Below are 12,453 nucleotides of genomic sequence, written 5' to 3'. Positions count from 1 at the left end.
TCACACACACACACACGCACACTCATATTCCATTGTAAGCCTCAGTAAAATTTTCACTTCCTCAGCAGATCTCCTCTGATTTTTCCAGTCTAGGTGGGTCCTCCTGTCATAGCCTCTCACTGCACTGTGCATTTCCTGGATAACTCATGTCCCAACTCTAAGTCAATTCCTTATATATGTTCTTGTGTGTTGTCTGTCTCCCTTGCACTATAAGATTCGATACGCCATGGTGTATGTTTGCCTTGTTCACAACCATATTCTCAGCACCAGAAGGGGTCCTGGTCCATCACGGTCCCCCACAAAATATCTAATGATTAAACAAATGAGTAAATAAGTAGAATAAGACTCCATTTGTAGTTCTGTTTGTGCTTGGGTGCCTCTCATTAGTATGACCAATTCAAACTCCACCTGCTAGAGGGAAGCAGCTTCCTGACTATTCTAGACACAGAATAGGGCTATCTCAAGGAAAGGGGAAGGATGAGTGTCTCCAAAACTAAGTAGGGCTGAGATTTCCAAATTTAGAGGAATTTCTGCAGTGTGCAGAGGGAAAGAGGAGGAGAAGGCAAAGGCTGGTATATATTTTTTTTCTTTTCTCCTAAGTGGAGGAAATAGCTGTCATTGAGCAAGAGAGGTGAAGGGGAACCAAACATGACTTTGATTTAACACACAAATTAATTCATAATATGTGAACACCTTAATGTGTATATAGACCTGGCAATAAACTGTAACGATGCTGTCTGTGCTTGAGAAAGAATGTCAATAGAGTGAGGAAGAACAGTGCTGAAGCCAAGAAAGCCAGAAAAGGAAACTGGCAAGCATCCTGCAGATTCACTTGACGTCTGAACCAAGCCTCCTTCCAGGGGAGCTGAGAAGCAAAAAGCATTTTTCTATGAGGCTCTTTTCAAATGAAGAGCATCCCTATAATGTCTGTGCCTTTTCTCCTTGGTGTAACTTTTGAATTTGGACTGCAGATTAATCTCAAGGTTTTGTCCCTTAGAAGTGTCTGACTCATGGAGTAATACTTCTGCGTTTGGCCATTTTCCTGACTTTACTCTTGTTAGGAATGAATCTCTATTTATTCTTCTCTGACCTTGGTTTCAGCTTTTTCCTTTCTCTTACTCTGAGGGCTGGTTTAGACCTTGCCTTACTGTGCAGTGAAGACAGAAGAATACTTTCGAGACAATTCTTTTGTTCACACAGTTCCCATTGTCTAGAAGATCCTTATCCTCCATTTGGCCTACCTGAAAAACTCATTAAAAAAAATAGTAGGTCCGAGATTATATTTTCCAATTAAGAATTCCTTGATCTTCTCCTTAGGGCAGAATTAACTGCTTCTTCTTCCATATACTTATAGCATAAGATAACTTGTCTTATTGCATTTGTTGTATTATATTTGTTACTAATTAAGTAAGTGTCTGGGTCTCCTAAATCTGAGTTGCTTGAGAACGAGGACAGTAATTCCTCCTTTTTCATTCTCATATATACCTTCCAACCTGCGGTGGGAACTAAATTAGAAAACAGATGTAAAAAATTTAGCATAGCATCTGCCACATAGTTTATGATTATAAATGTTGGTTAAAATGAATAATCGTTCCAACATTGATTATCTTAATTTCACCTATCCCTATTTAATAAGAAAATTAATTTTAAGAAAACATTATTCATCATATAATGCACTAAAAGAAATATTTACATTGTTATCCAACCAACACCTTCTGCCTCTGCCTTATAACATTGGGACTTCCTAGCTCTGGGCTTCGGTCTCTAATGTGTCAGATGTTGAGGTTAATTATATCCGAGATTCTTTCCCCTTGAATATTTTGTGGCAATATTCTGCTGAACACTTTCTTATAACCTATTTTTCTCTCATTGTAGCATATAATTATCTTTTTTTTACAAAAAAAGATAATTTCAGACTCTTGTCATACATTTTCACACCCAACATAATACCTAGCACAATAACAGATCCACAGTAGCCTCACAAAAAATTCATTGACTTGAATTATGAAAAAGTCACTGCTTTGTTTAACTTAGAATGGTTACTCTTTTTCCTTGGTAAATCTATTTTTCATGTGTATTCTAGTTTATTACTTCCTTTTCTTTCGTTTATAGGTATCTCATGCTTTTTGAAAGTTTGCTTTAAGCCACTTGGCTTTTATGAAAGACCTACATTAGCACCTGTTTTTCCTAACTGAAAGAAATCCAAAGTGGATTTTCACTGTTACAAAAAAAGGCAAAAAGCAAAAATAGCGTTCTGCCTTTGTTTTGCAGCCAGCTGTTATAGAGGCAGAACGCACCCCCAGCAAGGAGAGCGCCACTGCCAAGTTCCTTCTCTGGGAACTACATTCAGCATCTCAGCATCAAGCCGCCATAGCTTTGAACTGTGTCTGTGAGCATCTGTGCATTGTCTCCATTTATTTTGTGCATCCTTTAACACAAGTGCCTTGAGGTAATTCTTCCTCGCTTTATGCCATTTTGAAGGTTTCATAGGAACGCTCTCCTATCGGACAGCAGAGGAAACCTGTATAGGAAGGACGTGATGCTTACTCACGTGGTGTCACTTTCCTCCTCTTGACTGAGCTGCCTCCTCCTCCTTAGGTGGATTCCAGCAAGTCTTTGTGTAGCCAACTAGATTTAAGAATTTACATAAGCCTTAGTCAAACCATCAGGAGAATTTGTCTCCTTCTAGCTGACGGCCTGAAGATTTGGATGGAAAACAATCAAGTAGTTGAAACATCCTTGGCTTCGCAGGATCCATTTTGATCAGTCCTAGTTGATTCACGATGCTACCTTGCCTTCCACAAATTTCCCTTTATCTCTTGCCACAATATTTTTGAGGATTTCACTGTGAGGAACCTTCTACATTATCAATACATTAAGTAATAGATGAAGACAGATAGTAACAATTCAGTTTTATTAACTAAATTCTTGGTGATATCAATATATCTAGAGAACCTCAGTGCTTTAGGGAGAAGATGCCATTATCATAATGAGATTTCTTCCTCTGACAGAAACCATTAGGTGGAGTCAATATTTATGAAGCTTTTATCCTGACTTGTGTAATTTGTAACTCCTGCCTGGAGATGACTTTTCAGCTCAACTGTTCGTAAGTCCATTAACTACTATAACAGGATGAACTCAGATTTATTGCTACTCCTGGGAGCTTTGCTAAGTGGTGTGCGTTGAGAGGAAAAGGGTCCCTGGAAGGGGGAGGATGTAGAAACAATCAATTTGTTGGCTGCTGAGATTCAGCTCCATACATAGCTTTGGTATGAGACACCTCCATCAGGCACCCTTTACATCCTTTGGACAGATATTCCCTCTAGGAAAGGGGAATTTAAGACAAGAATCTGGACAGTTAGTACCTAGGAACACATTCCTTCTAAAAAATATATCACTGTTAATTCACAAGTACCTGTTTATCTCCAACCACGTGACCATCAGTGAGCTAAGCGATATGAGAGACAAAATCATTCAAGAAGCTGTGTTCCATGATAGAAGAAGCCCATCACTAAGATTCAGGATGCCTAAATTCAATCTGTGATGTACTACTTACAAATGTCACAACAATTGCTGAGTCCTGATTTCTTTATCTTCTTCTTCCTCATCCAGTGTTCTTCCTAGTATTTCAGGCTGATGCACAAAGAGCAGTTGTCTGTAAAGTATAATATACACGGTCTTGACCGACACTCAAGCCATTTGGGGTTATAGTTTTCTGTGTAGCCAGATATAGAATAGAATGCGGCACAGTTGTTTAGGTCCAACTTGGCACCAAACCCTTCACTGAGGAAGAATGTACTGCAGAAGAGATACTTGGCTGATGTCCTTAAAAGGAAATCTAGCAGAACTCCCTGAAACAGCCTTCATCCAATGAAAGAGAGGAATTTGGAAAATAAATATGCCAGGTTCTTAACCTTGATTGAGACAACTCTGAAGTGTGTTCTTCACCTTGACCCCAAGTTCCCTAGTGGATTATGCTCCAGTTGGCCACAGTGGTAACTTGCTTGAAAGCATACTCTATTATTTTCTTCCTTTCCTGGGCTCACTTCTCCTCATCCCATCAATTTCTTCTGGTATTTCCTCCCAAATAAACTACTTGCTCTTGAATACTTGTCTCAGGGTGTGCTTCTGCAGAAAGCAAATTAAGACACTTCTAATACAATGTGAATATAATATTCACATCTCATTTTTAACCTCAAAACTCCATTGTACAGAAACTCACTAAAAACATCATATGTTTATATTATTTATCTTTTCCTTCATGTATCCTATAAGATAAAGAAAGTCTACATTGTTTTAAAAATGTAAAGAGCACAAGTTAACTTCAAGGATATATTCAACCTGCTCACTGATTTCATCATCAGTGAATTAGGCATAATGCAAATAAGGCATAGGCATCAGTAAATTAGGCATAATGATGATTCAACCCTAGCACATTTTACAATTTGCAAATAATTGATTTGCCATGTATTTTGTTAGTTCATATCTAGTTTTGCTTCAACCCCCAAAAAATTTGAATCAGAAACATAAAATAGCAACCTGATTCCATATTAGTTTCAGAAATTGCCTAAAGCACCATGGAGAAGTTGGTAATAGTACACAAGACCTGCTTTGGGGTTTGTAAGCTGCTTGAGAACTAAATAGTCCCCGCCGGTCAGGAGGGGAAATTTTCATGCTTGATGCTGCTGATTTCTCATTAACTAATTCCCTAAAGAAGCCTTGGTTCACCTCTAGCAGACCTGCCTCCCCAGCACATGAGAGATGGGCTACTGACAGTAACCGGAGTGCAACCCACATAATTAAATGAGAGAGATTCATAGGAATTATGTGAAGTGAAAAAATCAGCAATCTTCACTACCCAGCTTAATTAGCTAATGAATGCCTGGACAGGCACTGAGTCACTTTATTGATGTGGAGTCCTGTTCCCACCACTCTATGTGAATACAAAATCAGAGATTCTTGGAACTTGAGTGTGCTTTGAATCCTTAGCTTGACATTGAAGGTTCTCCATGATCTAGCCTCAACCTATTTCTCCAGTCTCCTCACTGACCACGTTTCTATATGCCCTCCATATTCTAGTACTGTGTTTTAGCCTGAGTCCTTTAGAAAAGAAAATTTGAGGCAAAATTACATGCTGAAGCTTTATTGGAGGGTACTGAAAAGGTGGCAGAATATACCACTTCAAAATATGTCACTTTGACATAAGGATTATTTTGAGCTAAAGGCACTTGAAAAACAGCAGGTGCGAAAAGGGAGATCTGACCTCCTCTTTTTCTTCCTGAAAGCAGAAGATAAAATCCCCATATGGAAGACATCTCCTGTACCAGGAGGAAAGTAACATTCCTATCACTGAGAGAAATCTGTAAAAATAAACATTGTTACACCCACCCTTATCTTTCTAGTTACTTCTCTACCCAATTAATTATCCTAGCCCAAGCCTCTCTGCTTTGTCGCATTTTCACAATTTGCCACTCTTCGTCCAATTCAGTTCATATATAAGCATTCAAATGTAACTGCTTCTTTGGGTCTTCATTTCCCTTTGAGGGCTCTCTGTCATGTAAAACTTACATTAAATACATTTTTTGCTTTTCTCCTATTAATCTATCTTATGTCAATATAATTCTCAGGCCCAGCCAAAAAAACCTAAGAGGACTACGGTACTTTTCCTCTCCTATAGTACAAAGGACCACAAGACAAAAAAGAAAAGACATGGAAAGAGGGAAAGCAAATACAGGGTGAGGTGTTTCTGTGCCAGCTACAGTCTCACATAAAAACATGTTCAATTGCTGAGTCCAGCAGAATAAATCTGGACTGACTTCAAGGAATCACTGTACTTCAGATGGGTCCACGGTGGATTGGAAGGGCAAGGGATTCTCTGTTCCCTCCCTCTCATCTCTCGTATCTTTGATCAACCCCATGGAGTGCTAACTCCCTGCACTTTCAGGCTGTGTTATTCCCCTCCCTGCCCCGAAGGAATCCAGTAGGAAAGCTAGACCCTCCTCAACTTCATTCCACCAATAAAGCCATTGCAGTGGTCTCTCCTTGTCAGTCAGTACCTTATGTTGGGGCTCTTTCCTTTGTGTTGGTGGGACAAGCAGAAACAGTTGAGCCTTTATCATCATGGGAATGGCAAGAGCTATTGCTAAAAGCTCTGTGGTTTGGAAGCGAGGCAAGTGTTAGGCCCAGGGATAAGGGTGGAGGTGAGCCACATGAACACGTTCCAAGTGGCAGGGCAGCTTGCACTGCAACATGGACCTCCTGGGGAACCCTCTTTTGTACAAGGTCACATTCAAAACATGCAGCCTCTAAGTCACACAGTTAAAAGGCCACAGTAGTGTTACCAGTTGCTGTAAATGTTACCTCCAGAATTCCAAAGGGCCTATATGCTCTCTATCTCTTTTTGTCATGTAGGAGTTGCAAGAGGCAACATCATATTTATTTACTTTAAAGCAGAGTTTCTCAGTCTTGGTATTAGTGAGATTTGGAGTTGGTAATTCTTCATTACGAGGGGGATTTCCTATGCACTGTTGGATGCTTAGTGGTTTCCCTGGACTCTTCCACCTTAGTTCTTACCCTGGCCTCTACCCTTGGTTTATTGTCCACTTGATGCAACCCCCTCTTCAGTTTTTGAAAATCAAAAATGTCTCCAGACATTGTCAAATGTCTCTCGGGGGCAAAAATCCCTGGTTGATAACCATTGCTTTAAAGAGAATGATTCAGTATGCCCCAGATCATCAGACCCTAAAAACATTACCCCTGAATCTTTATTTCCACTTTCTGACATATGTGTATCTTACGGAGTGTTGAGGATACTTATCTCCACTTGCTTACCAGGTCAATGAGAATGATGTCATCTGTAGAGTGGACCACCAGGATATTCTGCAGAATGTGAGAAGGATCATCCTGGTCAAGGCACCTGAGGACTATATTACAAAACAGAGTAGGACAGTTGACATAGTCATGTAAAGGAAAACTGTATTTGATCCTCCATGCTAAAGGGATCACTAATTCCATAATAGCATACCAAATGTCAGAGACTGAGTTAATACGCTTCAATAAAGGTAATAGATCTGCTATTGGAAGTCAACTCTCAATGGTTATCCCACATTCCTGCACATCTTGTGAACAGAGGCACTGACTTCCTTTGTCCTAGGCTATCTTCCAAAGGATATTTGTATGACAGCCTTGGAAGATAGAGAAAGCATCTTCCTTCAGAGCAAATGGTAGATTTATTTACAACCGAGTATGACAGATATCACCCATCAAGGCAAAGGTCACGCAGGCTTACTGCCCATTATAAAAGATTTAGAATCCCCAACTTGAGGTTCCTCTCCTGTGACACACCCAACTGAGTGTGAAAGAGTCATTCGGCTCTCTTCGCATCATCCTGCATGAACTGAGACTTGGGAAACTGGTGCAAATGTTGTTGCTGTCCACTGCTGTTTCTGTGAGTAATAAACTTCTTTTGTCTCTACCCCAGGAATCTTGTGTTTTCTGCCAACATCCATGAAACTGTGGCAGGCTAAATTATTAGGTTGCAAGTGGAATAAAATCTCAGACCCTTCACACTTCTTGACATCTAGCAGAACAGCAATGATTGGAGTTATAATCTGATTAAGGTTACAGTCATCTCCCGTTACCCACCATGATCCATCATGTTTTACAGAAGTCAGACAGATGAATTGATCAGGAAAATGCTGGTGACTAACTTTGCTACATCCATTAAGTCCTTAATGGTGACTCAAATCTCCAGTTTCTTTGGAATGTGATACTGTTTCTTCTTTACTATCTTTGGGGTAGGGAAGTGCAGCTGCAGAAGCTTCCAGTTGGCACCTCCAGTTGGCTCTTATTCCAAGGTCAGAGAATCAATGTAAAGGTTCTGTTGACTGCTAAGTATATCCATCCTGATTATACATTTGTTGATTACGGAAATAACTATAAGTTAGTCTATAGACACAGAGGGCCCACTGAGAGACAGACTTGGATCACAACTCCACTTAATACTTCTTTAAAGTCTCTCTCTCATCAGGGGTTTAAGACAGCATTTCAGGTCCCCTGATATTACCTAATTCAGATCTCATATCTAACAGTCTTTTAAAAATCACCCAGGGCAAGTTATGTGGTCAAATGGCAAATGTCTACAGGTCCCTATGGAGAAGGTTGGAGAAAATGTATTGCATATACTTGCAGGGATCCAGCCTCGCTTCAGTGCAAAGGACCTAGCTCTGTGAATAGACTTAGATGTGGAAACTGAAAGAGTTGTGATTTTCCAATGTGGATTCGATGTTATATACCTCTCCCTCTCTCTCTCTCCATTTATGTATATATTACAACTGTCCATCTTTGTTATGCCTAGGAAAACCATGACATTTACCATCACCATAGTTTACTGATGGTCAAACTACTCTGATTGTCACTCCAGAATTTCTGCACATTAACTTTGTATTTGACTGTGACATTCCAGAATCCCATATTCTTCATATTTATTAGATAGCCTGGTTCCACAGTAGCATCTCCTAGTAATGGAGGCAGCTACCACTGAGCTTTTCAATCATGTGAATGCCTTCCTTACCCACGCATTCATTATTGCCTTAGTAAAGGTAGTATCTTTTGGGCTTTAGGTGATAGTTCTCAGGTGCTGCACAATAAATCCAGTCTAACATTTCCTCTTCTGACAAATTCCTCAGTACAACAGCATGGATGTTCTGGTATCACCACTTCATTTACTGCAGGCCATCACTATTGCCAGGTTTCAAGTAACCATACCAGCAAATTCTTAGGCTCGTACTTTCCTATTCAGGTTTTACCAAAACCTGATTCTGGATATCAGCCCTGGAGGCAATGAGGAATGGAAGGCATGGATCCTGACGACACCAATGGGCATATTAAAATTCATCTGTTTTGAGTAAGGTTATTACATACTTTAGGTTAGGTTGTTTTCCTCCAGAAGGTGGCAAGGACTGGTTCTCCTGGTCATGAGGGATCAGGGAATTTAGGAGGTTCAAAACCCAAATATCCTCATCCCAGGCATCAGAGACCTGTTCCTTTCCTTTGTCTTCAGAGATCCATCAAGTCTGCATTTACTTCTTTTTTTGCAAGTCTTGCAACTTGGTAATTACGAATGCCTCTATACTGATCAAGTGTAATGCCACTTGACCTCCTAACGCCTTCCTTCCACCTATACTTCATTCCACTCAACCAAAGGTGAAAGCTTTAATAATTGTGATTCCATTACAGGCCAGGAAGTTTTGCCACTTCATTTAACAATAGCACTGGAGTGAGTTGCTTTGGCTTCCAGAACATGAGTGATCTAACCACAAAATCTTATCGCAAGGATTGGCTTTTGAGGGTCACTCTTTGTATCAATTATCTTTGCCTGGGGCAATTAGGAAACAGAACTTATGGCAAAACTTACTATATGCTAACCTTTCTGGGAGGTGTGACGGCAACAGGAGTAAAGAGGAAAAGAAAATGAGTCAGAAAGAAGGGAAAATAAATACAAAGTGGTGTTTTCTTTGCAAGCCACATTTTTACAGGAAGTCAAGGCTCCTAGGATAACTGTATACTTAACATTAATAATCAAACAGTTTTGTAAAGTGTTGTAACATTTCACACTCACAGTAGTAATGTATGAGTTCCAGTTCCTTCAATGGTTGAAAAGACTATCCTTTTCCCATTTAATTACCTTGGCATATTTATGAAAAAATCAATTAAATGTGAGGCTGGTCCGGTGGTGTAGTGGTTGAATTCGCATGCTCTGCTTCGGTGGCCCGGGATTCACAGATTCAGATCCCAGGCGTGAATCTATGCACTGCTTAGCAAGCCATGCTGTGGCAGGCATCCCACACATAAAATAGAGGAAGGTGGGCACAGATGTTAGTTCAGGGCTAATCTTCCTCAAAGAAAAAAAAATCAATTAAATATATATATGTAAGTTTCTTTGAGGATTCTCCATTTCATTCTACTGAATTATTTCCTTATGCCAATACTACATAGTCTTGATTATTTTAGTTTTTTGGTAAAACTTGAGAACACATAGCATAAGCCTGTAAAGCGTAAGTAAGTGTAAGGGGGAAGAACTATTCCTCTCCCTCTATGTCCTTTTGGGTGGTCTAAGAATTAAACTGGGGGCTGGCCCCAAGGCCTAGTGGCTAATTTTGGCACACTCCACTTTGGTTGCCCAGGTTCGGTTCCTGGGCATGGATGGACCTACACTACTTATTGGTGGCCACATTGTGATGGCGACCCACATACAAATAGGAGAAGATTGGCATGGATGTTAGCTCAGGACGAATCTTCCTCATCAAAAAAATAAATAAATAAATAAAGGTGATTTGGGGCCAGCCCTGTGATGTGGTGGTTAAATTTGAACGCTCCACTTTGGCAGCTGGGAGTTTGCCAGTTTGGATTCCGGGTGCCAACCTACACAGCACTCCTCAAGCCATGCTGTGGTGGCATCCTGCATACAAAACATAGAGGAAGATTGGCACAGATGACAGTCTTCCTCAAGCCAAAGGAGGAGGATTGGCAACAGATGTTAGCTCAGGGCCAATTTTCCTCAAAAAAAAGGAAAAAAAAAAAGGTCTGCAAATGGCTTTGACGGACAGGCTAATACTTTTTTTATTTTTTATAATTTTTTTTTTTTTAAGGATTGGCACCTGAGCTAACAACTGTTGCCAATCTTTTTTTTTTTCTGCTTTATTTCCCAAACCCCTCTGGTACATAGTTGTATATCTTAGTTGTGGGTCCTTCTAGTTGTGGGATGTGGGACACAGTCTCAACATGGCCTGACGAGCAGTGCCATGTCGGTGCCCAGGATCCGAACCCTGGGCCGCTGCAGTGGAGCGCACGAACTTAACCGCTCGGCCACAGAGCCGGCCCCCAGGCTAATACTCTTAGACCATAAGTATAAGATAATGTGAAACCTTTGTTAGATGGGGGAAAGGGCAAGATCACTGCAATAAGTGAGTAATTCAAATTAAATTGTAATATGGGAATCTGACTGAAGAGAGTTAAAAGTGGGGAGTCCCCATTGCTGTAAAAATGTGGCTTACAAAGAAAACACCACCTTGTGTTTGTTTTCCCTCCTTTCTGCCCATACCCAGAGTTATCTATGGTGATGGCCTGTCCTGGGACAGGCCTTCTGTCTTAAATCCTTTTAGGCAGTTAGGGGAAAGGTCAAAGTTTCTTTCAGAGTCTTTTATCCCTAAAAATAATCAAGCCAAACAGACACATTTTGAGGTGGCCCATTCTGATCCCCCACACCATCAACTTTGCTGTTTTTCAAAATTACTTTGACCATTCTAATCATTTGCATTTCTGTATTAAACTTAAAATCAGCTTGCCAATTTCTACCAAAGGAAAAAATGGCTGTTGGAATTTTAAATAGAATTGCATTTCATCTATAGATCAGTTTTGAGAGAACTGACCTCTTAAAAATATTAGTCTTTGGGCCAGCTCTGGTTGCCTAATGGTTAAGTTCAGCACACTCTGTTTTGGCAGCCGAGGTTTGGTTCCCAAGCACGGACCTACACTGCTTTGTTAGCAGCCATCTTGTGCTGGTGGCCCGCATACTAAAAAATAGAGGAAAATTGGCAGGATATTAGCTCACGATGAATCATCCTCAGCATAAAAAAAAAAAAAAATTAATTTTTCCAATCCATGAACACAGACTGATTCCCTACTTTAGTTCATCTTCAATTTCTATGAGAATTTTTTGTTTTTTACTGAGGAAGATTCACCCTGAGCTAACGTCTGTGGCCAATCCTCCTCTTTTTGTGCTTGAGGAAGATTAGAACTGAGCTAACGTCTGGGCCAATCTTCCTCTATTTTGTATGTGGGTCATTGCCACAGCATGGCTGATGAGTGTAGGTCCGTGCCCGGAATCTGAACCCGCAAACCTGGGCCACCAAAGCAGAGCATGCTGAACTTAACCACTACACCACAGGGCCAGCCCCCATGAGCAATTTTTTGTAGTGTTCAGCCTAGAAGTCTTGCATTTATTTGTTAACTTATTCCTAAGAATTTTAGGTTTTGATGCTACAGTAATTAGACTTTTAAAAATTGTATTGTCTAATGGTTGCTAGTATATAGAAAAACAATTGATTTTTTATATATTGACCTCATACTCTGTGCCTTTGCTAAATTTATTATTTCTAATAGTTGCTTTGCAGATTTCTTAGGTTTTCTATTTAAGCAATATCATATATAAATAAAGTTTACTTCTTTTCCAATGGGTGTATTTTATTCTCTTTCTTTCCTATTGCACTGTGGAATGTTGCACGGTAAAATGTTGTATAAAGGTAGGGAGAGTTAATATACTTTCACTGCTTCCAATCATAGCAGCAGTACAATGTTTCACCAAGCTGTACGTTTTTCACGCATACCTTTTATGATACTAAGGAAGCTTCCTTCAATTCCTAGTCTGCTGAGAGTTGCTTTCCTTTTTTTCAA

General features: G+C 40.0%; 1 protein-coding gene across 1 annotated transcript in view; it reads right to left on the bottom strand.

The window, feature by feature from the left end:
• Nucleotides 1-12,453, bottom strand: part of UTS2B (urotensin 2B) — a 45,585-nt gene that overhangs the window by 24,098 nt on the left and 9,034 nt on the right. The window contains exons 4-5 of the mRNA XM_070509202.1: nt 6,832-6,923; nt 2,552-4,128 (exon numbers count right to left, since the gene is read on the bottom strand). The gene's annotated coding sequence lies outside the window, so the exon portion shown is untranslated. The remainder of the gene's footprint in view (nt 1-2,551; nt 4,129-6,831; nt 6,924-12,453) is intronic.

The sequence above is a fragment of the Equus asinus genome, chromosome 5 (genome assembly GCF_041296235.1).
Source record: "Equus asinus isolate D_3611 breed Donkey chromosome 5, EquAss-T2T_v2, whole genome shotgun sequence".
Lineage (NCBI taxonomy): Eukaryota > Metazoa > Chordata > Mammalia > Perissodactyla > Equidae > Equus > Equus asinus.
This window is presented reverse-complemented; position numbering and strand designations above follow the sequence as displayed.